Genomic DNA, 26934 nt, shown 5'->3' with positions numbered 1-26934 from the left:
ATGACTAAAAACATTAACTGGTTGTATCTTATTATCCATATAACAAAGCTTCCATTTTCTCAGTTTTTGTATTAGCTTTTGTTTGGTCTCTTCCCACATATCCTTAGCAGCCACACTAGAAACATTTTTAATCCGTACTCCTAAACGCTTCATTTTATCATGTCCCCATAAATACAGACATTCCTGGACCAATTCATGTGTGCAAATAATTTGCAACTATTGCCTTTGTTTTAGCTTCATTAAATTCTGTATCCCAAAAAGATTTGAAATGGTCTCAAAATGTTCCACAGCACTGCAATGTCTCTTTCTGGTTTGTCAGGTATAAAATATCATCTGCAAATAAAGCCAGCCTTTCCTGACTAGCATACCAATTAGAACCATGAATTTATGAATCCATTACTTTCTTTGCCAATGGTTCTAAATATAATGCAAATAATAAAAGGAGAAAGGGAACACCCCTGCCCAGTTCCTTTGCAGAAGAAATCAGAGGACCCCACCCACTTCAATTTTCGCCTCTGCATTTCCTGAAAAAGTTAAGGTTGATTAGGAGGATGTGTGAGGGATCAAACACTTCCATTACCCTGCTCCAAGTCCCAGCTTACTCTGACAAATGCTTTCTCTGCATCAAGACCCAAACAATATTTTCTTCCCTGCTTCCCTCCGGATCATCACTGTCAAATGTTTGCCTCCCCTCCACAAACCACACTGATCCTTATGTATCAAGTTTTGGCATTAATTTTGCCATTCTTTTAGCCATTAGAAACATGAACACTTTATAACCATGGTTTAGTATTGAAATGGGCCTGTAGAAGCTGGATATTTACCCTCTTTAGGTATTACAGCTACCACCGCTTTCTTCCAGAATGTTGGTACTTCTCTTACAATACTGCCAAGCCTTCCAGATCTTTATCATTTTTATTTCCTCCTAGCTTCCAAACCTCCACAGGCAAGCCATCTATTCCTGGGACCTTCCTGTTGATTGGTTATACATCACAATTTTCATCTCAACTGCTCCTACCCCAGCCATTGACAATTGAGCCTCATCTACCTACCCCAGCCATTGACAATTGAGCCTCATCTACCTCTAACTTTGGCATATTTAAACATACCCATTTGTATCTTTTCTTGATTGATTTTCATACTTCTCTGCTTTAGAGACCCTCAGAATTTCCAAAATATTTCTAATACCTCTACAAGATCTAGTTACCTTCCCTGTTTTAGGCTCCCTAAGTTTAGCAACAGCCCTTTCTATTTTATTGCCCAAGTCCTGCTAAATTGTGTGTGCTCTAGTGTTAATATAAAAAAACAGTTGCTCAATACCAACCTTTCTAAACTATTTTATATCAAGATAATCTTATTACCTAACATTCTGCAGTTGATCCGCTTATTCTGAGACTCTCCCTATTCTGCAATACTTACACATTTGTCAGGCCCTCTAAATAATTCTTTACTTCTTAGCCATCACTCCCTTTTTATTCCACCCAGTTTTTAATCCCCACCTTAATTTGATCCTACTCCATAGCTAGTCAGAAGAAATTTTTATCCTAACGATTCCTGAATAATCTCCACTACCCATTCCTTAATTCCTCTTTCAGATAGGTGGGGAAAAGCACTGTCTCATTTTTATTTCATTACCCTGTGCTTTTATTTTAGCTACTATTGGTGCATGATCTTAAACAGTTATTGGGCAAGTATCAAGATCTCCAATTATATGCACGTTCCTGTGAAATGCAAGTTCTATCTAGCCTAGCCCAGTTTTTGTACTGTGCGAAATAAGTAAATTCACTCAACTCCTATTACTGAATCAACATCTTCCATACATTTCATCTAAAATCTATCATCCATTGTTCTTCACTGCTGCAAATCAAATTACAGTCCTCACCTGTAAGTAATATTTCTTGATGAAAACAGATTTCTCCCAGAATTTTCTTAAACTCCATGATAGCAGTTTAAGATGGAATGTAACTACAGGCCAGTAGCCCCTTAGCACTACAAATCTGCCATTATCATCTTTAATCTTCTATCACTATTGGAACTCCTCTGGCAATTAATATAAATACTAGTCTTCCTTTGTCACATGTATTCCACTGAATAACCAACCTGAAAACCTTTTTCAAATTCATATGTTCAGTTCCAATTGTGTCTCTTGTAACAAAGCTATTTACACTTTACATTTTTAATATGGTTCACTATTATTTTTGTATTTCATTCCAGAAAGCACCATTGTATTAAAAAGTTACACAAGAGGGGGAGAATAACTTCCGTTAAAATGTCTAGCTCCAGCTTTTGCGTTACATGCATATACTGGCAGGTTGAACTTTTTATACAGTTGTTTCTTGTCATACAAGTTTGAGCCTATGTCGCATTTTATAAAACTGTTTTACTGAAAGCCTAAAATATACACACAACCAAATACCCCCTAAAATCTATTAGCTTAATACTAACACAAATTACATACACCTTCAAATACTGAAGTTTTATCCTAAGAGGAGTAAAAGTCTCCAACTGACAGCCACACTCACAGACGTGCATTAACCTAAGAAAAAGGTTATCCATGCCAAGACGCATGGTACAGCCTGTGCTTCTATCAAGTGCCGATTGATTTAATCTTACTTTATAGCTTCCCCAGCTGGAAAAACCCCTGAATGCTTTCAGAGATCATCTCCTAGCCAATTTCTCTCCTCCCCAGCCAATCAATAACTCTCCACCAGACTGCAGCTTGTTTCTCTTTATCAGACTGTCTCCATGGAGACATGAGAATCAGGCAGCTAGTTTCTCTTCAGACCTTTTCCAAGAAAGCATGAAGACCAGCGGCAGACATGCATTTGCTAGAAAAAAAGCTTCATAATATTCAATGTTCTTTTTCATTTACTTGCTCTCTTAAAACTTGTTACCAAGTCAATCCAAGGTCTTGAATCCTGTCATTCCCCCAAGCACGACTGAGAAAATTCACATTAATACATTTCCTTTACAGGAGAGTAGATTATCCAAATGTCGATTATCCAAAAGTCGATTATCCAAAAAAAGAAGTTGGGTCTTACCATAACATTCCATCTGTGTTGTTGATCTTCGTTCATTCATTACTGATGGGTTATCGGTTCAGTCCTCGGAACAGAGCTGGCCTTGTATCAAGTTTGCGTCAGCCAAGATCCTACCTAGAATACTCTGCGTCCAGTTACCTCAGATGGAGTTTGCAAGTTGGACAAAATTGGAGGCTACCTCTGGTCATAACAGACTTACCATAAAGGAGTACAAGATCAACCAAGAACCTCCGGAGGGGGGCAGAAGGTGGGGAGTAATTAATGAACTTAGAACAACACAGATGAAACGTTATGGTAAGACAACTTCTTTAGCTGATATTTTTGATCTTCATTCATTCCTTACTGATGGGACAGAGTCCCACATACCTGCATCCATGGGTGGCCCTCATGGAAGGGCATTCCTGAGCATCATGGAGCCAAAAGAAGCTCTACCTCTGGAAGCCAAATCCAAATGTGCAATGTAGGATAAAAGTAGGAGGTTTGGCCCAAGTCGCAGCTGAGCAAATATCATTAAGGGAAGCCCTAGCATGGAAAGCTGCTGAAGTTGTCATAGACCTTGTAGAATGTGCTTTTACTCTGAGGCAAGACAATATCGTTCTTGTTGTAGATAAAAGTAATTCAATTTCTCAACCATGACGCCAGTGTAACTTCTGAGACAGGATTATCTAGTCTTGGTCCAGAAAAGGCCAGGAATAGTTGGTCCGATTTATGGTTAGATTTTGTTCTGAACAGATAGAATCGTATTTGCCTATGAACATCCAAGGTGTGCAGGCAATACTCTCCCTTGTTAGAATATTTAGGGAATAAAATACTGGAAGGTAAATAGATTGGCTGATAGACTGCTCTGACACCACTTTTGGTGAGAAGGAAGAATTAGCTCTCAGTGATACTCTATCCTTATGGATAAGTCAGGGACATTTGATGCATAAGGCTTGAAGTTCTGACAAAATGTCTGGCTGATGTGATTGCAACCAGAAAAAAGGTTTTCCGAGGGAGGTATTTAAAATCCCATGAAGGCGCAGGTTCAAAGGGGGGAGCTGTTGGGGCTTGTAGAAACAAGGCCAAATCCAAAGGTTGCACTAGTTCTCTAAAGGGAGGTTTTAGGTGAAGACCCCCTTCAAGAAAGTTTTACAGAGTCTATGCGACATGAGTGAAGAATCCTGAAAACCAATGTGGAAATCTGAAATGGCAGCTAAATGAACACAGATAGTAGAAGCAGACACGCCAGAGTGAGAAAGATGTGATAAGTAATCCAGGACCACCGAAACTGGGGATGACAAGGGGACTAATTGTTTATTCCCTGTTCATAAAGAAAACCTTTTACATTTACTACGATAGATTAGTATTGTGGATGACTTATGAGAAGCGATAAGACTTGCGCACCAGGGACAAGAGGTTATCTTGCCTGGCAAATCACTGGAAGTGGAGACACCAAGCTGTCAGCTTCAGGGTTGTTAAGAGTGGGGTGGGTCAGACCCTGCGCATGGGATATAAACGTTTAGGATGGATTGAGCATCCAGGGTCGATCTAGCAGGTGAGGTCAAAGAAAGGGGAACCAGACTTGAGGCCAATATGGAGCAATGAGGATCATTTTGCTTTTCAACTGCCGTGCTTTCTTCAGAAATTGGAAAATGCAGGGGAGAGAAGGATAAGCATAAAAGTAGACCTGAGGGCCAAGCATGGACTAGAGCGTCTCTCGGTGACTGTCCCCGAAAGGGGGGGGGGTGATCAGGGCAAAATAATTGCACTTGTAGTTGGTTGAGGGGAGGCGAACAGGTCACAGCAAAGCTGGCCTCAGTGGCTGAAAATTTTTGCTGCTATCACAGGGTTGAGGGACCAATTGTGAGATTTGCAGAATGCACCTGCTCAACTTGTCCGCAATCCCGTTGGAGCTCCAGGGAATGTGCATTGCAGTTAGAAAGCGGTTGTAAGCTATCGCCCATTGTCATATTCTCAAGGCCTCTCGGCATAACGGACAAGATCTGGTGCCCTCTTGCTTGTAGATGTACCAGACCACTGACATGTTGCCTGACTGGATTTCAATAGTCCCAAACGGAAAGATGGAATAGAATGCTTGCAACGCTAGTAGCACTGCCCTCAGTTCCAGTACAGCGATATGCAAAAGGGCCTCTGCCCCCAACCAGGTGCCTTGGACAGAGCTTGAAACATCCACCAGAGCCAATCTTGCTTACACCTCTGAGTTACACCTATCTGAAAAGACAAAGGGTGTTGGAGAGTACCACCGAGTGAGGAGCAACCACTGGAGAAGTCTCATGTGGAATCTGGCCAGAGGAACAATGGTGATAGAGGCTGCCATTGATCCCAAGAGTTGGAGTATGGACCGAGCAGAAGATTTGTGGTGATAGAGCAGCCTGGAATCTTTGAAATCACAGGTGAGCGATGACCACTGCCATGCATTTGGTAAACACTATTAGGGCTGTAGAGAGACCGAAGGGCAGTGCTCGAAATTGGTAGCGACTAGCTCCTATACCGAAGTGGAGGTATCTTCTTGAGCGCTTGTCCATTTTTATATGGTAATACACATCTTGAAGATCTACCGAGCACATCCAAATAGTCTTTTTCCAGAAGAGGAAGGATAGACTGAACCGTGACCATTCGGAATTTCTCTGTTTTTACAAATTAGTTCAGTGTGCTGAGATCCAGAATTGGTTTCCAGTCCCCTGTCTTTTTTGGCACCAAAAAGAACCTAGAGTAAAATCTGGATCCTATTCGGTCTGGGGGAAGGTTTGGGATGACTTTTTTGTAGCTCCTTTCTGATTTCGTGTGCGGCTGCTTCCCTTTGACTGGGTGGAACATCAGGTAAGTCTCTGGATGAGATTGGACAGAGATGAAAATGGATGCGATAGCCTCTGGATATTATCCGTTGTACCCAAGTGCCTGGTTATGTTTCGCCAGGCAGTGGTGTACAGGGAAAAATGACCCCTGACCACTTCCAGAGGTAAGCAGTCAGGCAACGCTTCAAGAGCACTGACAGGGTTGGCCAGAGAAAGAATCACTGGAACCCCAGTTTCACAGACCTCCTCTGCCCCAAAAGGGGAGTCTTCGATTGGAGTTTCCCCTCTGTCTCTAGGGGAGAACTCTGCACGTGCGTCACAGAAAAGTGCCCTGTTATTTCCTGTGCCACATCTTCCCGCTCTTCTGATTTCTGGAGTTGAATCGTTGGAGTGGAGTGTCCGATACCAACTGCAGACAGGGTCTTGCCATCTTGTTTGCACCTTGCCAGTGTATCTAACTTTAGGGCCAAACAAAGAAGTAGCCTTGATGGGGGCGTTCATGAAGGAAGCCTTAAGAGTCTGCAAAGTCACAAAAGCTCATCCAGGCATGTAGTCTCATGACTAAACCTGCATCTGCTGCTCTAGTCACTCCTTCCGTTGTGTGTGAAATAAGACACATGGAAGAACTGGGTATGGATTCTAGGGTTGCTATCTGAAAAGCTATGTTGTCACAGACATCAGAAACAGCTCCTGCCAAGGTTTCAGAGAGTTGGTTAATAAGATCCCTCTGCAGCCTTGTAAAGTGTGACAAATAGTTAAAGGACCTTATGGCGATGGTCGATGAAGCAAACACATGCTTCCCAGAGTCTATCGACTGGAACTCCTTGTTGGACGGATGGACAGTCTGGCTCTCTTCTACCAAGTCTTTCTTGGTTGCAGCCACTACCGCCATGGCATCTACTGGAAGACCTTTTGACCAATGGGGATGCTCAGCTGGGGGAGAAGATCTTGTCAGGCCTCAGGGGTATAGCTTCCAGGGGGTCAGGAGCCTTCCATGCACGCTGGATGAGGAGCTGGACAAGCATATCGGCCGGCAGGGTAACCCAGGAGGTAGGGGTCCGGGCAGGAAAGGACTGCAGGAATACAGATTCCTCTGAGGAAGGATTAGAGGATTTCCAGTCATCCCTCTTAGGATCTTGAGGATGTCAAAGGACACCATCAGCAGGTGACAGTGGGGACCCTTCCCCATCAAAGTCCGTATCTTTGGTCAAAGACTCCTCAGTGGAGTCCATGTGCTTCTTCTTGCATGAAGCCTTGCTAGGTACTTACTCGGTGGGGAGTTCTGAGGAAAGACTACAAAGAGGTGGTCTCCTGAGAGAGAGAAACCAAAGGCCCTTGTGCCCGGTGGTTGTGGCTTATGAGCTGCGGCACAGAGGGGGAAGAGAACTCCAACATGGGGGGTTTGCCAGCGGAAAAAAGTGCCCTCTCCATGGCCTGGAAGGCCGGCCCGCCCATAGTGGGATAGGAACCTGGAACAGAGCATGACCACCTCGGAACCAGGGTCACACCCCTCTCCGACGAGCTGACCCCCAGACCAGGAGTCTCAAGAGGGCTGTGGAGCGGGAGGGAGGATTCCTGGAGGGTACCATAGAAAAAAAAAATTAGCGTGGAACCAAGAATGCCCTCCCCCTCACAACACCGCTACTAGCCTGAGAAGAGCCCGATGCCCACTGCACAGAGGGCCACAAGGACAACTCCAAAGTGAGATACACTATTGGGGTCGAAGGGAGGAGCTTAGATGCTTGCGTGGAAGTTGAAGGATGAGTGTACATTGGAGTGTGAGGAGAAATACGTTTACCTAAAAAAGGGAACGCAAGTTTAGATGGTTTAGAGAGACCCATGGCCACAAGCAACTGGTCAACAAGCCGCAACACATCTTGTTCAGAGAGGCTCTTGGTTGACCTTAGAGAAACCTGAAGGTGATTCTGTCCTTTCTAAAAAGGGGCTATATTGGCTACCAACAAACTGATCCAAAGGAGGACAGTACTTGGTCCTTGCTAGTTTGAGTGGTGCAGAGCCCGGAACAGAGGATGCCTGCATCAAGAATGGGGGGGTGGTGTCGAGGTATTCTGCGCTGATGAAGGTAGTGCCATAGAATTTGAAGGTGTCCGCACCGTAAAGGCAAGTGTCTGCACAGATGGAAGGTGTCTGCACTGGTAACAATGACTGTGCCGAAAAGGACTGCACCGAAGAGCATGTTGATGCCAGAGATGTCTGCACCAGTGGAGGACAGCATTGTCAAACTCTGGGCTGAAGGAGAATGCACCAATGGTGCTGAAGGAGACTGTACCTGCAGAGACTGTGCCGGTAAAGGCGGAGACGAAACTGTCGGATCAGTGTCTGCTCCGGGAACTCCCATGGTGATAAAGAGGACATTGCAGGAACAAGAATCAACTGGAGTGGTGCCATGCCTGGAGCCGAAAGGGTCACATGTGGCAGCACCAGACTAGCAATTTTTACCTTCTTATGAGTTGACTCCCTGCGATCTCCAGAGGGAGATGAAGTGACTAACCTTGATGAGGAAGAACGCCTCTTACTGAGTTTAGCAGGAAGGGGTGAGCCCTCCGACCCAGAAATAGCCTCACAGAAAGGAGTTTTGAGAAGATCTTTCAGGATTAACTTGTTGTTTCTTTCATTGAGAGTCCTGTTCAAAAAAATTTTTACAAATCCCACATGGGGGATCCACTGTAAGATGGGAGACATTCAAGCAATAGAGACAGATCATGGCCATCAGAAAGCGGCAACTTATGGCCACAATCCTTACACGGTTTGAAACCAACATTACTTTTCTTGTCCAACATAATGATGTGGAAAAGAACGACAGTACCAAGAGTAAAGGTTACCCAGAATGGTAAGAAGAGACAAAGAAGCAAGGATTACCAACGATGGTAATGAAGAATTACCGCAAAAGGTACGAAAAAGTGCGATAAAGGGAAAGAAACTATAGGGAGAGAGAGTCTGAAAGATAAGACAGGGTAGCAGTACAGTAAAATTAACTGACTGAAAAAGTTTTAAGTACTAACAATATATAAACTTTCAGAAAATTATTCACTTAGCTGAGCAAAAGAGTGAGTGAGCGAGAGAGTGTGGCTTGACAAGGCTGTACAGCAACACAGCAAACAAGATCGGAAGTAACAGGGAGCAGAACATTTTGGGTAGGATCTTGGCTTGAGAGTTTTTGGCTAACGCAAGCTTGATACAAGGCCGGCTGGGTTCAGAGGATGGAACCGATAACCCATAAGTAAGGAATGAACGAAGATTAACATCAGATAGTCAATTATCTGAACCCCGTCCTCCAAAGTTTTTGGGTAAGAAAAATCTTAAGTCTGAATATGTAAATAAATGTTACATGTATTAGCTTGTGCATGGTTTTTGAACTTGTAGCCTGCTTGTGTGTGAAAAATATTCTTTATTGTTCACCGGACTTGCTGAATGTTTTGAAAAAAAGTGTGTTCCCTGAGTGCAGAAAAGAAAAGATTTTAGAAGGTTTTTTTTTTTATCCAGTTCAATGTCTGTTGAATTATCCAAACTACCCTTGGTCCCAATTAGTTCAGATAATAGACTTCTCTACTGCAGCATGCTCTTTAACTAGGCTTTTTTTTTTGCACACTGCAGTGCCTACATTTGTTAAAACTGGACAAGGAGAGATACAAGGGAAGGTGAAAAAAAAGGAAAAGCAGCACCTGTTTACAATCCCCATTACACATGGAGAAAAAGAAAATACTTTATAGCATGTAAAGAAAAAAAAAAATAGTACTAATTGTGGCATGTGGTTAAGAAAAATCTTTAATTGCAGATAATCTTCTCCCTCCTCTTCCCCTCCCCAAAGCACTTTTCTGGACACTGACAAAGCAGGACACAAGTTTTAGGTTCCTCCACAAGACCAACAAATTCTGAAGTACAATATTTCTAGATTTTCTTATATTTTACAAACAAATTTTTGCATTGTAATCCCATATTAAAATTACTAGCTTTATTACTGTCCATCTCCGAAATCCTGTCTCTGCTTCATTTCCAACATACTCTCAAATCTTCACTTCTTGTGCTCTTCCCTCTCCCACATTTTCCATTGCAAATTTTGAAAAGGTTTCACAGGAACAGTCCCTCTGTGGTCTTTATTACCAAAGATTAAGAAGCAGAATCTCATCCGCCCAAGAATTTTTCTTCAGGTGGACAGCAAATGAGGTGTGACCGCCAAGAAAGAGGTGGCTGGGAACATTTTTGGGAGTGTAAAATGAGCTGGCAGACTTTAGGGATTCCCTGCAGACTGCTCTGTCGGAGATGATGGGTGAGCAGATTGGACTGACTGGGGAGATTTTTTGACTTCAGAATCGGAATTGCCCAGACACAGTAAATGCTTGCCAAGTCTAATAATGGCAGCTGCCAAAAAAGCAATTACTAGAAAATGAAAATCGAAGTCTAGACTAACTTTACTAGATGTAGTGAATATAGTAACAGATAAAACTGGAATTGGAATCTTTAGAAAAGGGAGGGAATAAAAGTACAGTTTTGTACCTACCGGAAATGTAGATGTCCGATAGACATGCACCTGCAGTCATAACATGTGGGTTGTCCTGCCTCAGGCAGCCCTCGGTCGGCTGGATTCCAAAGTCTGGGTCCGACGTCGGCTGATGTCGCATTTCTCTCAGACGTCAGAGCGGCTGGAGTACATAAGCATCAGCCGACGCCATTTTCTTCAGTGTTTCTTGCCCCAGGATGCCAGGTGCCCTCCAAGGAAGGCTGTAATCAAATTGGAAGACAAAAACAGGATTCCAAACAAATAAATGAGCAATAAAACAAATACACCATAACAAATATCCCCAGCTAAGAGAAACAGGGATAGGAGTGGACCCTAGGCATAGAGGGATATGGAGGGAGGGAAAATCCGACTGCAGTTGCATGTCTATCGGACATCTACATTTATGGTAGGTACAAAACTGTACTATGTCCTTCAAGAATGCAACTGCAGTCATAACATGTGGGTAGAATACCATAGCTTAGCTGGGGGAGGAGGAATGCTCTAGGAAAAGATGGTGTGGCAATCAAACCCTGCAGGACTGCCGAAGCAAAGCCTGCTCTGGATCTGGAGTATAGAGGGAGATTGTAGTGTTTGGAGAATGTATGCACGGAGCTCCATGTAGCAGCTTCTAGAATGTCCTTGGTAGGCACCCCTCTTAAGAATGCTGTAGAGGTGGCTGTAGCTCTAGTGGAATGTGGTCTGACATTGGCTGGAACAGTCTTTCCATGAAAGGAATAACAGAATCTGATGCAATGTCCAATCCATTTAGAAATAGTCAGTTTTGAAATTGCTTTTCCTTGGACTGCAGGGGCGTAAGCTACAAAAAGTTGTTCAGACTTCCTACTGGCCTTGGTTCTGTCCAGGTAGTATCGAAGTTGTCTGTGAATGTCCAAGGTATGCAACAATCTTTCCCCCTTATTCTCAGGATTGGGGAAGAAGGCAGGCAGATGAATGGCTTGATTTAAAGAAACCCTAGATACCACCTTTGGCATAAAAGTAGGGTTGGTCTTTAATGAAACCCTGTCTCTGTGAAAAATAATAAAGGGTGGTACTGCCATTAGGGCCTGTAACTCTGAAACCCTTCTTGCTGAGGTAATTGCCAACAGGAAAGCTGTCTTCCATGAGAGAAATTGCAAGTCAACTGAAGCTGCTGGCTCAAATGGAGGTAGAGTCAGTTTTTCTAGAACAAAATTGAGGTCCCAGGCTGGCACTGGGGCCTTTCTTGGTGGCTTAATGTTCTTGATTCCCCTGAGGAATTGCCTTCGTAAAGGGTGAGAAAAAACAGGAGGATCAGTGTTGTATCTAGCTGAAATAGCAGATGCATGTATCTTTATGGAAGAATATGAGAGGCCGTTCTTCAACATATCTGCCAAATATTCCAAGATGAGTGGGATGTTCAACAATGATGCATCATGTCCCTTGCTGGTATTCCAATTGCTGAATCTTTTCCACTTTGCTAAGTAAACCTTTCTGGTGGATGGTCTTCGAGCCTCTTAGTATCCGCTGAACTTCCTTGGAGAGATAAGCTGAATTTATTTATGGGATCTCCCAGGCTGTTAGCTGCAGTGTCTGAAGATTTGGATGCAGTGTTTCGAAATTGTGTTGAGTCAAAAGTAGAGGCCACTGGGGAAGGGTCCACCTCCTGGTGTGACATATGCTCCGTAGTAGTGGGTACCAGTGTTGTCTTGGCCAGTCCGGAGCTATTATGATTCCCTTGGGTTTCTCTGCTTTGATCTTTAGTAATACTGAGGTCATCAGTGGCAGAGGTGGGAATGCATAGATTGCTAGGGAGTTCCATTTGAATGAGAGGGCATCTATTTTCCAAGCTTTTGGATGGTATGTCCTTGTGCAGAATTTTGGTAGAAGATGGTTGAGGTGAGAGGCAAATAGGTCCACTTCTGGCTTGCCCCATGTCGAAGTGAGTTGTCTGAAGGCCTTCGGATGTAACCTCCACTCGTGTGGATCTGTGAAATTCCTGCTTAGGCTGTCCGCCAACACATTGGGATTGTAACTGGATGTTTAAGCTCAGTGATTTCTCCCAAAGCTGCATTGTCAGTCTGCAAAGGGGGTAAGAGTGGGTGCCCCCTTGCTTATGTACCACATCACAATGGCGTTGTCTGTCCGTATCAGTAAATGGCCTTGCTGGAGTTGGTGTTGAAAGGCCTCGATGGCATGCATTACTGCCAGCATTTCCTTTTGGCTTATATGCAGATGTGTTTCCTTTGGAGACCATTGCCCTTGTATACACCTGCCTTCCATGTGCGCCCCCCATCCAAGGTCTGAGGCGTCTGTAGTCATGGTCTGTGTTATCTGTGATTTTTTGAATGACATACCTGTGTTTGCCTGGCTCACCGAGGCCCACCATAGGAATTCCTTTTGTAGGCATGGAATGAGTGGTATGATAGTCTCCAAGTTGTTGCTGTGTTGAGACCAAATGCTTTTTAGGTACCATTGAAGCTTTCTCATGTGTAGTCTTGCTAATGGAACCAGGAGAATGCAGGATGCCATGTAACACAGGGCCTGTAGGAATCTCCTTGCAGTCATCTGGGTGAGATTTGCTAAACCTTTGAAATAATGAGTTAACTTCTCTTGCTTGTCTTCTGTCAGGTAAGCCATCTGAGAGGATGTGTCTAGTTTGGCTCCTAAGAAGATTATTTGCTGGGATGGCTGCAGTCTTGACTTTTGGAAGTTGACTGTGTATCCCAGAGCTTGAAGTAATCGTATGACATAATCCAGGTTTTTTGTCAACATCAATTTGTCATCCGCTTGTATGAGGCAGTCGTCCAGGTGCGGGTAAATTTGTATCCCTGGAGCCTGCAATGAGCAATTACTGAAGCCAGGCATTTTGTGAATACTCTGGGCGCAGTAGATAAGCCAAATGGCAATGCTGAGAATTGATAATGCTCTGGCCCTGCAAGAAATCTGAGGTATCTTCTGCAACTGTGTCCGATAGGGACATGCAGGTATGCCTCCTTGAGGTCCAGAGTAATCAGCCACGACCCCTTGCCAAGCATGGGAAGGAGTTGCTGTAAGGTCAGCATTTTTAACTTTGGTACTATGAGAAAGGTGTTTAATGCGGACAAGTCCAGTATTGGTCTCCATTGAGATTCTTTTCTTGGAACAAGGAACAGTCTTGAGTAAAACCCCTGGTCTTGTTCTTGTTGTGGAACTCTTTCTATTGCTTTCATCCGAGTCAGCAGAGTGATTTGCTTGATAGCCTCTGCCCTCTGATTTTGTGGTAGGTTTGGCATGCCTTGTTTTCTTGGTAAGGTATGAAAATGAAACCTGTACCCTCGGTCTATAATGTCCAAAATCCAATGAAACCTGTACCCTCGGTCTATAATGTCCAAAATCCATTTGTCCTTTGTCAGTCTGTGCCAGTTTTCTGCAAACAGAGATAACTTCCCGCCCAAGGGAGCTTCTAGTTGTTCCCTGGTAGGCGGTAGTAGAGGAAAGTCATTGAGATTGTGGTTGTGGGGCAGGTGAAACCCCCTGCGTCACTTCTTTGGTTTCCTGGCTGCCATTGTCGTCCCCTGTAAGGGCCTCTGTATTGGCCTCTTCCTTGGCCACATCTGTTCTTACCCCTTTGAAACTTTTCTGGATTAGGAAAGGACCAGTTTTTTGAAGGCCAATTCCTACTGAATCTGGGAGGAAATCTTTCACTGTCTGAACTGATTTTGCTTTTTCTTCGATGGTCTTTAACATCCTTAGCATTTGCACCAAAAAGCTTGTTCTTTTCCAAAGGTGCATCCAGAAGTTTTGCTTTTACATGATCTGGTAGAGGTTGATCTTTTAACCAAGCATGTCTGAATGACTGCCCCGTCATAGCTGCCCTACATGAAGCTTCCAGTGCATCATATCCACACTGCAGGAAGGGATTGCTTACTTGCTGAGTGTTATGTACAGCTTCCTGCAAAGTCTTCCTGTCTAAAGGATCAGGAGTGGCTAATGTTTTTTGTAAATCTTCTAACAGATAATCCTGATATTGTAACATATGAAAAAGGCAATTTAAAGCTCTCATAGATAAGGTAGTGGATGTGTAAACCTTTTTGCCCCATCTCTCTAATGACCTAGCTTCCCTGTTGGAGGGCAAAGGATTTTTTGAGGTGGAGGCTGAAACTCCTTTAGGCCCCTGTGAAATAGTTTCTAAATCAGCAGTATGGGCCCTGAATAAATGGGAATGAGATTCTGGGACCCTGTAATACCTGTCTGGCTTGGCTGGAGCAGGAGGAAGAGAATCAGGGGTAGCACTAGTCAGAATACAAATCATCCAGAACATCAAGTACAGGAGGAATAGCTAAGGGCCTGTGCTGAGGCTTCTTGAGGAAAGTCCTAAGGCGTTTCCTAGAATCAGAGTATTCCTGACCTTGCCACTTGAAATGTTCCCTCATGGTGTGCAGAACTTCCCCAAAAGAAATATCCTCAGGAGGGGAGGCCGAGGGGATGGAATCTTCTGCATCCGAGTCCTCATAGGTCTGAAAGAGCTCTTCCTGGCTATCAGAGTGGACAGAGCCCTCAGAATCTTCATCTGAAGGAGTAGGGTCAGAGGGTTCAACCCAGGGCCTTTTATCAGGAGGGGGCTGGGATCCTCTCTCAGGATGGGCCTGTGAACCTCTAATCATGGAAATTAAATCAGCAGCCATGGACATAATTTGTGTCTCTGGAGTCGGCTGAGGTAAGGATTTAGAAGTAATATGCTTTGTTTTGCTGGCTGCCTTAGCCCTAGTGTAGGCCTTAATAGACATGGCCATAGGGGGCCTGGCAGCTCCACGTGCAGGAGTGACCTTGTCTACAGCAATGGTCTCGGGCATTTCCTCGGTTTTGGTATCCGGAGGAAAATCTATAACTGGCGGAGTAATGTCTGGAATCGGAGTAGTCGGTAATGCGGTGTCTTCGGTTCGGAGTGGTGGAGAGACCGTCTCAGAGGGAACCGGAGCACTCGCGCTAGGTTTTGGCGGAGTCGGTAGTAGATGCGGGCCGAGGATGTCCGTTCCGGTCTTTTCGCTTTTTGGGAGTTTGCATTGTCGGAAGATCCGACGGCATGGTGTAAGCAAAATTACCACCGAAAAAATCTTCAGCGAACTCCGCCCAGCACCTGAGAGTGCGCTTGTTGAAGCGAGCACAGGCTACACAGGCAGAGACGTCGTGGTCTGGGCCCAGGCAAGGGAGACAATAAGAGTGGAAATCCTTATGAGGTATTTGTTTACCACAAGAAAGACAATTGTTAACTTTCAGTAATTTCTGACATCGGCTGAGGCAAGAAAAGGTCCCCAACGGGGTACTTAGCTTTTTTTGATGACTTCGGTATCGTAGAATACAGGAGCTGACCGACCGGCACTTGAGAACTGCTTCTGCTTCGGGCACCGCGTGGCAAGAAAGACTGAAGAAAATGGCGTCGGCTGATGCTTATGTACTCCAGCCGCTCTGACGTCGGAGAGAAATGCAACATCAGCCGGACCCAGACTTTGGAATCCGGCCGACCGAGGGCTGCCTGAGGCAGGACAACCCACATGTTATGACTGCAGTTGCATTCTTGAAGGACATCTACATAGGAAAAAGTGGGAATTGTGGGAACAGTATATGCAGAGCAGGAACAAGTTTAAGAGGCAGTATATGAATGAGCCATACAAATGCTTAACTGAATGACGGGATAGCCAAGTGATGTATTATGTTTGCAACTACAGTTGTTTCAATGGTGTCTGATGTACACTGTTTGCAACTAAAACTATGTTTAGTTTTGATTTATATAATTGCCTATGTCATATGCGAAAATTTAACAGAGATGTTTGTTGGAGGAGGAGAAAAAAAATAAAACAATCTTCCTGCTTCATAACCTAATTTTTGTCAGAAACTTTTGTATTACATGTACTTCAACAAATGATTCTGACCCTCCAGGAAGAATACCTTGAAGACCGCTACATACAGCTGCATCTCTACATTCCCTGATAGTGGAATAACAAACTACTTATTGCTCCTTGTCTGGTGTACAATCACTTTCCACACACTGCTGTCTCCCACTTTGTCCTTCTGTCACAGTCAACATCTACTCCTTTTGCTGGCAAGACTGCATTTTCACTATTAAAGGTCTAGGTTGCTTTCTTACAGCCATGTTTGGAGCATACATACGATGTGCCCTTTCAACTAATAAATCCTGCTGAGGAATACCACTCCAGTTGCTTATTTGTGCTTTCATAAAATTAATGCAGTATGTTCCTTCCAGCTTCTCTGGTACAGCTGAAAATCTCAGGTTTTCCCTACGTGTTCTGTCATCCAATTCTAATTTTTGAAACATCTCTTCCTGAACATTCTCTCTCAGCCAGCCTTTTCATTTCAACCTCTGATTTTTGCAGCTTTATCATCTCATCTGTTTAAATCATCTTCCATTTTTCCCAGCCTTTTGTTGTTAGTTAAAATAAATGCTGATGGATTATATCAACACAAAGTGTGTATGCAGTTGTCTTGTATCTTCCTGTAGGTTATTGGAAGTTATGTCTGAAGGTTGCATTACTTTTTGCTGAACAGCTGCAGAACTTTCCCCATCTGTGTTTCTTCCTAACTTTTTGTGGCCGATTTTTTCCAAGTCTTCTGCATTTCTTTATTCCTGGCATCCAAGCAGTGCACTTGCTAAACCAGTTATCGAAACTTACCCATAAAACACAAAAGTCTAATGGTCTTGTCTGCTGAGTTTCTTTTTCACACTAGGAGAGCTAGAAATAAGCTGGTACTCCATGTGCAACTGTCTTGAAGTCCTGAAACTGTACAATTTATTAAATAATAAAAAAAAAAAAAAAGTGTGGAACATGAAGGGTTCCCAGCAAGAATACTTATCCACCCACTGCCCAACTGTACAGCTAACAGAATGAAGTGAGGAATGCAGTCTTTCATGGACTGGTGGCAAAGTTTTGAGGAACTTCATGCCTGTACGTCCCTTATATACTAGCATGTAATCTCACGCTTAGGTCATATGTACAGCACGACAGGAAGGTGCCCAAGCATTTGTATGCTGGCTGGACATTTCGCACCCCTAGCAGGATACATACCAATAATAAGCAATACTGAAACACTGATCCAGGGAAAGACATCTTATGACTGTACGCTGATCACAAGAAGGGTTAAGAGCCTAAACTGTTAGCAACCTCTCAGCCTGGGTCAAGCTGTCAGTTTGGAGATTACCCGATTTGAAGGGATATTTCAGAGCTACACAGTTAAGGCTCCTAAACAAAGCATAAGCAGAAGCATATAATTCAAAATGGAAAGAGATGATGAAAAAGGGGGGGGGTGCTAAAGAAACAAGGGGAGATGGACTTTAGCATGCAGATCCTAGAGGATAACCATAAGATACAGACAACAGGCAAGAGGGGACTGGAATTTATTGGAGAAACCAGTAAAAACAAAGACTGTGGGATGAAAACAGAGAGGGAAAGGGAAAAGAATGGGAAGAGGCCAAGAATTTATTTTGACTGCAGGCTAGAGATCGCCTTCCCTATCAAGGACTGATCTCAAACTTTAGAGAGAAATAGGGGGAATCTGAGTGAAAGACCAGCAATAAGAATTTTTAGTAGAATCTAAAACAGAAGTTGCCGTTAAAAAGGAATAATTAGCAGGACATATAAAACACTGCATGATAAAAATTCAAATCAGAAGAAGTTGGAAAGGATTGGGAAGAGACTGGATAAGTAATTCGCAATTAATAATTGTGGGTATATATGTTTACCTCACAAATATACAACTAAAGATTTAGGATCTTTGCTTATAAGTGTTTACATAGCTATTTTTATACCCAAAGTAGACTTCAAAAGGTGTAATGGAGAAGAGAAGTAAATGGGAACACTTCCTAGGAGTCTAATGAGTTTCCAGACTTCAAAAATTACCTCAAGACTACTGCATCAGAAATACTAGGCGAGCAAATTGGTATAACTAAGAAAACAGAGTTTTTTCAGCTATGACACAATCGTAATTGCTTAGACATACAGTAAAGCCTTGCTGAGTCTAATTATGGCAGTGGCCAAAAAAGCAATTACTAGAAAATGGAAATCAAATCTAAACCAACTGTAACAGAAGTAATGAATATAGAGACACAAAACTGGAGTTGGGATCTTTGGAAAAAGGGTAGCAGCAAATTACATAGGAAAAAAAATGGGAAGTGTGGGAATACATGCAGAGGAGGAACAAGGTTTAAAAGAAGGCAAGGTTCAAACAAGCTATGTAATGTTTGACTGGCTGGATAGATGTCCAATGTATGCAACTGAAATTATGTCAAACTACTTCGTTTTCATTTATCTAAATGTACGATTGCCTATGGGATGTGATAAATTAATAATGAGGTTTATAATAAAAAAAAAAAAAAACTGACAGACAGGGACTTAAAAGCATGCGTCAGCATGTACATTTTTGAAAATACTTTGATAACCACCTGTAACGTGATGTTCTACAACAGTAGAATAACAGCTAGCTATAAGTGAAAAATTGTGCTGTGATATAATTTACACAGACTTAACTTTAGCATTTGAATGGGTTATACACAAAACACTGGCCAATAAATTAGAACTAGGTACTGATGTGCTGTTGAGAACAGGGAGAGCTACATGGTTTACAAATAGGGCATGGCAAGTATCATATAGCAATTTGACAGCTGAAATTCTGGGTTACAGTCAGGGTGTCCCACAGGATTCTGTCCTAGGCCCACACTGGTTTAGGATGCATCTTTCAGATCTATCTTTCTCACCTGAGGCATTCTAGAGTCTGCATGCAGATGCCCTGAAAATGAGTAAAATGATTGCATGCACTACAGATAAGGCACATCTGCAAGAAAGCTTTACTAAATTGACCATTTGGGGACAGAAGAATATGCTAATTAATGCATCAAAAACTAAGCATATGAAATTTGGGAGACATACACTGAAAAGTGAAGATTTAACACAGAACACAGTGACTGAAACTATAGATTTACTTAAAGAGCCAAGTACATGGGTAGGTCCAGCTTTGGAGTTTTTCTAATCATATTAGCCACCTGGTTCACAATAGTCATAGAACTACTGGTTCTATAAAAAGGCGTATAAAGTCTATGAAATCAGAACTGGTGAAATTGTTTCTTAGTTGCATGAGACCCAAACACAAGTATGGAGCAATAATATGGAAACCTTACAAGTAAACAAGCATGACTGAAGTGGAAAAGGCACAACAGAAATATACCAAGGGCATCCATGATTGTAAAAATTTAAAGACTACAATATCTAAACTTGTAAATGTCTCATAGACATTAAGAGACACCTTACTCAGGTATACAGCGCACTCAGACAACTATCTCCGAGAAAGTTTGGTGTTATCAAAAAGTAGCAGAGAACCAAACAACCTATATACAAGATTATGCAGTAATGAGGTTTACTAGCCGATTCTCAGAGAATAGCGATTTCATGGAATAGACTAATTTAAATGAAACCAAACACTAGTTTATAAAGATTTTAATAACCTGGACACTTAGAGGAATAAATGTTTGGTACATTGGCAGGTAAAAAGGCATTATTGCCAGAGACCCAAACACTCAAATGTATGTATTTATGTAGGTAAACAGTAAACTTGTGATAGCACAGAAGTTGATAATTTTACATGAAAATATCAGCTGAAATTTGAATTTAAACAAGATGCCAACTTTTCATAAAGTGCTTAATTTCTGAAACATTTAACAAATTATGCACATATTCATAAACAAGCAAACAATATTTCATGAAATTGTACACATTAATTTTCATGCAGCAAGGTGTATGGTTGAAATTAGGATCCTCAATATAGAGAAACCACAGACATGCCAGCTATTAAGAGGAAAAAGGGTTAATATGGGCATGTCACTCTAGAATGCGAAGGGTCTATGGCTTAATAAGCTATTACAAATTTAGCCAAATATCAACTTCATGCAAATGGAGTCACTTTTCAGGAGTTGAAGTCCATTGCTGCTATTAAGAATTAATGTCTTTTTTTTTTAAATTACCTTTTATTAATCGACATTGGTACACATGCTATAACAGAAAAAAACAGTGCCTGAAAATAATGGAAATATGAACTTTGTTTTAAACTTTTACTCCAAAATTGCATACATTGCTCAGTTCCTGCCTTTCCGTTAATTTTCTCATATTCTCCTCCTGAGCATTACCTTGCATGTATTGTTCCCGCACATTCCATTTAATTCTAGGCAATTTGCTCCTTCCCTTTTCTAAAGAACCTATCTCCAGTTATTTTCTGTCTTTTATAATACTCAATATTTTACAGTTAGCTGATTAGGAAGTTGGATTTCATTTACTTTTTTTCGGCAGTCAATGGCACTAAATTCAGTAACGCCTTACTACATATCTAAGCAATTTAGATCTTTTATTCCTGTTGAAAAGAATCATTTCTTTACCTGCAGTTTCCTGCAAAGTACTCTGCAGGGAAGAAGATCTGCCAGCTTGTTGCATTCCTTAAACACACAACTTGTTCCCATCTGTCTCTCTCTCTCTCTCTCTCTATACCTCTACCACATAAAAAACGTCTCTAAAGTCTGCTTGGGGTACAAAATACCTGTGTAATCAATTCATGCAAAAAAAATCAAAATTTTCCAAACTCTGCTTTATACTCGGGAGCAGTAAATTGATCTTTTCTAACCTCTTCCAATTGATTCTTCTAGTTATCATGCAGTACTTTATATGCCCTATTAGTAAGAAAGAAACTTTGCTTTACTATTTTGAAATACAACATTTTACCTCTTTGGCTGGTTGAATTCTTTTCATCCATGTCTCCTTTAGAAATTAAGACAGCTTTTCTAAAATGAAATAAAACCTAGTTAAAAGATGGAATCTTTGCAGGCAACAACCAAAACATACTACCCACCATACCTTTACACTATCCTATCCTGTTACATGCTCCTTAAAACTTTCTGCTTAAAATAAACCCACCATGCAAGCGCTCTCAAAATGTGAGAAACAGTATGAATGTAAATTAAGCTGTGAACAGTTGGGTGAAAAATGCATCCAAGCAAAGATATGCAACAAGCCGATGACAATGAAACTAAAATACTACAGGTATCTGTACAACTGACAGGAACACAAATATGCCAAACATAACATAGGAAAAAAAAAATTTTTTTTTGAACCTCAATGCTGCGAGAACTGGAAAAAAAAAACAGCAAGGAAACTTGGACAAGCAGCCAAGAGATCAGACTGTCTCGGATAATAAGCAAATGAGGAGACAGAAAAGAGCAAGTCTCAGGAAAAAAAAAAAAAAAAGTGATGACTTGCTCAAAAGCAGAGGAGTGTGTACAAGTTCACTTTTTGGAAAAGAAAGCCCACCGTGAATGAACAGAACAAATGAAGGCATCAACTACTTTGATACCATTAATACTGTACTTAATACGTACATCATTCTAGTCGCCTGAGTCAACATAACTGGACACAATTTCCCTGCCATTACAACATGGTGTTTTCAGTGAAACAATCTACTGTGTGGGCTTGGTGCACAGTTATCCTACTAAATCTCCCAAAAGTAACCAACTTCAACTATCGTGAGCCACCCAACAGCAAGAAAGTATGGCTCAACACTACAAGATAAGGCAGACAAAAAAAGTATTGCAAGGCTAATGATGTACAAGCTGTTGTAGTGGCAGGAAGGAAGAACGGTCACACATTCACATCTCAATAGTTCTTGAAATGGCAGAACCTCCCCACCGAGTATGCCTCATTTTTATTTTGTCATAAGTTTTTTTTTTTACTTTTCTGGGAGAGAACTACTGGTTTCAGTGCTTCAACAGTGCTGGACATTGGTTTCACACTTTAGTGGAGAAAATCCATGTTGATGTAAAACCTGTTACATTAACTATACAGGTGAAACTGAAAAATACTTAAACTGTTCCTTTTAGTCCTTTGTCCCTCACCCACCTTTATTTCTGATTCTGTCAGATTTCACAATCTGAAAAAGGGAAAATGTTTAGTCTAAGGTATAACCTAACACATGCTTAGTTAACAGCAAAAGATAAATTTACTGAAGCAATCTTTATAATAATCTTCTTCTACTTTTGTTTTTTTCCCCGGTTAGGGGTCGCCACAGCAGATCACCTGTCCGCTCATGATTGGCAGTGGAGTTTTACAGTGTCGAGTTGCCAGACCGGCGCCAACCTTCCACAGAAGGCACACCACACACACCTAGGGCCAATTTAGAGTGTGTACAATCTTTATAATCTACAACAGATAAAAGTTAATTCTCATTTATCGTCTGCACTTTTGATTTAACATCTTTAATCTGTACAACTTGTCTGTTAGTTACTCTCCTTGTTGTGGGATATAGCTGAATATGTTAGTGTTGACCTCAGTTTGTAGTGAAATCCTTTGTCTAGAAGCCTGTTTTCTTAGTGAGAGAAAGTGAACAGAACTGGTTTAATCTAACCAAGGCATTCCTACAACTGTTATTGTTTGGATAACTGGTCTGGTTTCTGTTCTGTGCCTTAAATAGCCAGTGTTTTAAATCGGATATACCCGTTGCTCAGGATGCTGCAGACAGACTGCCCTACTGCCAGCTGTGATATTGAAAAAAGGATTCTCATTTATCATCTGCACTTCTGATTTAATAGCTTTGTAGTCTGTACAACCGTCTTGGTGGCTTTTAGTTGCCCGCCTCTGGTATAAAGTGGATACTGGACACCCCCACCCCCCAATCACATTACATCAGCTCATTCTACGGTTAATAATGAGCACTTAAAGGCCCACCCCTTTAGCTTCTGCATATTGAATTGTCATCTTCTTCTACCTCTTCACTTTCTACAAAAAAAAAAAAAAAAGTTCCCTGCCTTTCCTGGAACTAATGCAGTCCAGATACAGGATTTGCTGTATCCAGGACTTTTTGTAAGCTTCTGAGCTGTCCTCTTCGATTTCTCCCTTAGATCTGCTAGTTTTCTGCTCTACTGCACTTTATTAGCTTATCAGTCTATCACTTTACCAGACTTCTTGTAGCAATTATTGTAGCACACAACAGGGCTATCACCACTAAACGTTCTATAAAAAAAACGTTTTCAGTACTTATTAATACCCACCCCTCCAGGCATGTCTAAAGGTCAGTTCCCTGTGCTTTCTCCTATTAGCCTGGTGAGCTTGGGCATCCTGAGACAATGTAGCAACTGCCTCATGTACACTGACAACCCTCTCCTCTTACCTCGCAACACTCAGACTTGTGAGAGATGCACTTGTATATTCAAATTGGAAGCCATGCACTCTGTAGCCAAGACCGGAATAGCTGGTCAAGAGGTGCAGGTCAACACGTGCACCACAACACATGGAACACACAGCCCTCCAGAACACACACCAGTACTGCCTTCACATAAAAACACAAACCACACACCCGCCTTCGTGGAGGCTCTCAAAAATCTACACAAACAGCAGAGACCTCCAAGGCAGAAACGCACTCAACCGCAACACAACACTAATCATGAGACACTCAACCAAAGCCTCCAAGGCAAAACAGCATGCCAAACACACTAGTCATAGGTGACTCAATATAGTGAGGCACACTGATGTCCCACTCACTAGATTGAATAAGGAGAAGGCTGCCTGTCAGGTGCCAGGATCTGTCACAATGCACGCACTCAGGTCCCTCAACAACCGGTAAAAATGACTGTCACTGTACATGTGGGTGCAAATGACCCGAGATGCAACTCCCTGGACTACATGAAGAAAACATGGAGGAGCTCTTAGATTATGTAGCCCAGACTGGTATGACCCTAGCCATGAGGAGCCTCCTACCATCACCCAGAATACCACCACAGTACAAGCAAAAATGATTGATTTTAACAATTGGCTAAGTTTCTGGTGTCATTCTAAGTATCCGTCTGCCTGGGATAACATGACTGACAGATGCTTTGCCAGAGATGGCCTGCATCTGTCACCCCTGGGCTTCCTGATACTGGCCAAAGCTCTTGCTACCCCTTTAGTGCCTTTTTTAGGTGGTGTTCCAGAGACCAAATTACCTCCGTACCAGCTACAAACAAATGCAATCTTGAGGGTCATGCTGCTCAACACTAGAAGTCAATCTCAAAATGCACTCACCCAAAGCACTCCCTAAAATAGAGAACATCAACATTTGTACTGTAACAGAGACCTGCTTCAAGGCAGCAGACAGCACCCCTGCACTACCAGGCTATAACTGATTCCATACCTTTCATCCCTAGAACTTGGACCAAAGCTCCAAAGGCGGTGGCGTTTCCATATTCATAAAGGATGCGCACACCTCCAGACTGGTAGCCCAAAATGACGCAGAGATACTTCAGGTGCAGCTAACACTGGTTAAGACAGCGATTCAGGTCGTAGCCTGCTATAGGTGCCAAACTATGACCCAAGACTCGCACTCCACTTTAAGCACCCTGGAGAAAATTAGGGTCCAATCCAACACTCACACTGGGCGACTTCAACTACCCCTCCATTAACTGGGAAAACTACTTGTGTACCAATACACTTGCCCAAAGTTTCCTGGAATTCATCAATTCCAATGCTCTGCAAAGTACAGTTTTGTACCTACCATAAATGTAGATGTCCGATAGGTATGCATCTGCAGTCATCACATATAGGTTGTCCTGCCTCAGGCAGCCCTTCGGTCGGCCGGATTCCAAAGTCTGGGTCCGGCGTCGGCTGATGTCGCACTTTCCCCGACGTCAGAGTGCCTAGGGTATAAAAGAATCAGCCGACGCCATCTTCCTCAGTTTTTCTTGCCCCAGATGCCAGGTGCCCTCTAAGGAAGGCTAAATTTGGAGAGATGCATTTAAAATCCAAACATGCACAATAATATAAAAACATACACCACAATAGATCACCCCAGCTAGCTGTAAGAGGGGTAAGTATCCAAGAAATACCACAGAGGGGAAGGAGGGAGGCTAAACCTGACTGCAGATGCATACCTATCGGACATCTACATTTATGGTAGGTACAAAACTGTACTATGTCCTTCAAGGATGCATCTGCAGTCATCACATATGGGTAGAATACCATAGCCAATCTGGGGGTGGAGGAACTATGTAAAGGATGGTGTAGCTAAAATGCCCTGCAAGACTGCCGTAGCAAAGCCTGCTCTGGATCTGGAATATAAAGGTAAATTGTAATGCTTGGCAAATGTATGCACGGAGCTCCATGTAGCAGCTTCTAAAATGTCCTTGGTAGCCACCCCCCTTAACCTTGTGGTTCTCGTGGAATGAGGTCTAATGTTAGCTGGCACAGTTTTTCCATGAAAGGAATAACAAAAATGAATGCAATTCCCTAACCATTTTGAAATTGTCTGTTTGGAAATAGCTTTTCCTTGTGTATCAGCAGCATATGCTACCAACAGCTGGTCAGTTTTTCTGTAACCTTTAGTTCTGTCCAAGTAGTAGCGCAACTGTGTATGTCCAGGGTGTGCAGAAGTTTCTCCCCTTTGGTTTTGTGGATTTGGAAAGAAGGTAGGCAAGTGAATAGCTTGATTTAATGAAACCCTGGATACCACCTTTGGCATAAATGTAAGATTGGTTCTCAATGAAACTCTGTCCTGATGAAAAATAAGAAATGGCTGTACTGCCATAAGGGCCTGTAACTCAGATACTCTTCTTGCTGAGGTTATGGCCAGAAGGAAAGGAGTCTTCCAAGACAGGAACTGTAGTTCTGCAGATGCTGCTGGTTCAAAGGGAGGCAGTGTTAGTTTTTCCAACACGAAGTTAAGGTCCCAAGTAGGTAGAGGTGGTTTCCTTAGAGGACTGATGTTTTTGATTCCTCTTAGAAAACTGTCTTAGGAGAGGATGAGAGAAGACAAGTGGATCAGTATTGTACTCTGCTGAAATTGCTGAAGCATGAATTTTAATGGAAGAGTAAGACAGACCATTGTGGAACATTTCTGCCAAGTATTCCAGGATATGTGCCATGTTCATCACTGTCGCATCTAGGCCCTTTGTGGTGTTCCAAATGTGAAATCTTTTCCATTTTGCTGAATACACCTTTCTTGTGGAAGGCCGGCGAGCTTCCATAAGAATATCTTTCACTCTCTGGGATAGCTTGTCCTGAGGAGGAGTCAAGGTATTTTCCAGGCTGTTAGTTGCAAGGTTTTCAGGTTGGAATGCAGAGTTTTGTAATTGTGCTGTCTCAGTGGAAGAGGCCATGGTTTCGTGCGTGACATGCACAGTGGGTACCAGTGCTGTCTTAGACAGTCCGGAGCTATCAGAATCACTTTTGGCTGCTCTGTCCTGATCTTCAGTAAAACCTTGGTGGAAATGCATACACTGTTAGAGTTCTCCAGCTGAAAAAGAGGGCGCCCACTTTCCATACTTGTGGGTGGTATGTCCTTGAGCAAAATTTCTTCAGTTGATTGTTGGGGGAAGCAAAAAGATCTAAGTCCGGCCTCCCCCATGATTGTGTTATCTGTAGAAAAATGTCTGGGTGCAGCATCCATTCGTGTGCATCCATGATATTTCTGCTTAAGCTGTCCGCCAGTATATTGTCTTTCCCTGGCACAAACTGGGATTGTAGCTGTATATTGAGTTTCAAGGAAAGTTCCCATAGATTCATTGCCAGCCTGCAAAGAGGAGAGGAATGGGTGCCTCCTTGCTTGT

General features: G+C 42.5%; 1 long non-coding RNA gene across 1 annotated transcript in view; it reads right to left on the bottom strand.

The window, feature by feature from the left end:
* LOC122791822 overlaps nt 1-26934 on the bottom strand; it is a 269279-nt gene that overhangs the window by 187665 nt on the left and 54680 nt on the right. Inside the window, exon 2 of the long non-coding RNA XR_006363203.1 lies at nt 21089-21147. This is a non-coding gene — a long non-coding RNA (uncharacterized LOC122791822). The remainder of the gene's footprint in view (nt 1-21088; nt 21148-26934) is intronic.

The sequence above is a fragment of the Protopterus annectens genome, chromosome 17.part0, assembly GCF_019279795.1.
Source record: "Protopterus annectens isolate FY-2018-M chromosome 17.part0, PAN1.0, whole genome shotgun sequence".
Lineage (NCBI taxonomy): Eukaryota > Metazoa > Chordata > Ceratodontiformes > Protopteridae > Protopterus > Protopterus annectens.
Note: the sequence above shows the minus strand (reverse complement) of the source record. Positions and strands in the feature narration are given on the sequence as shown.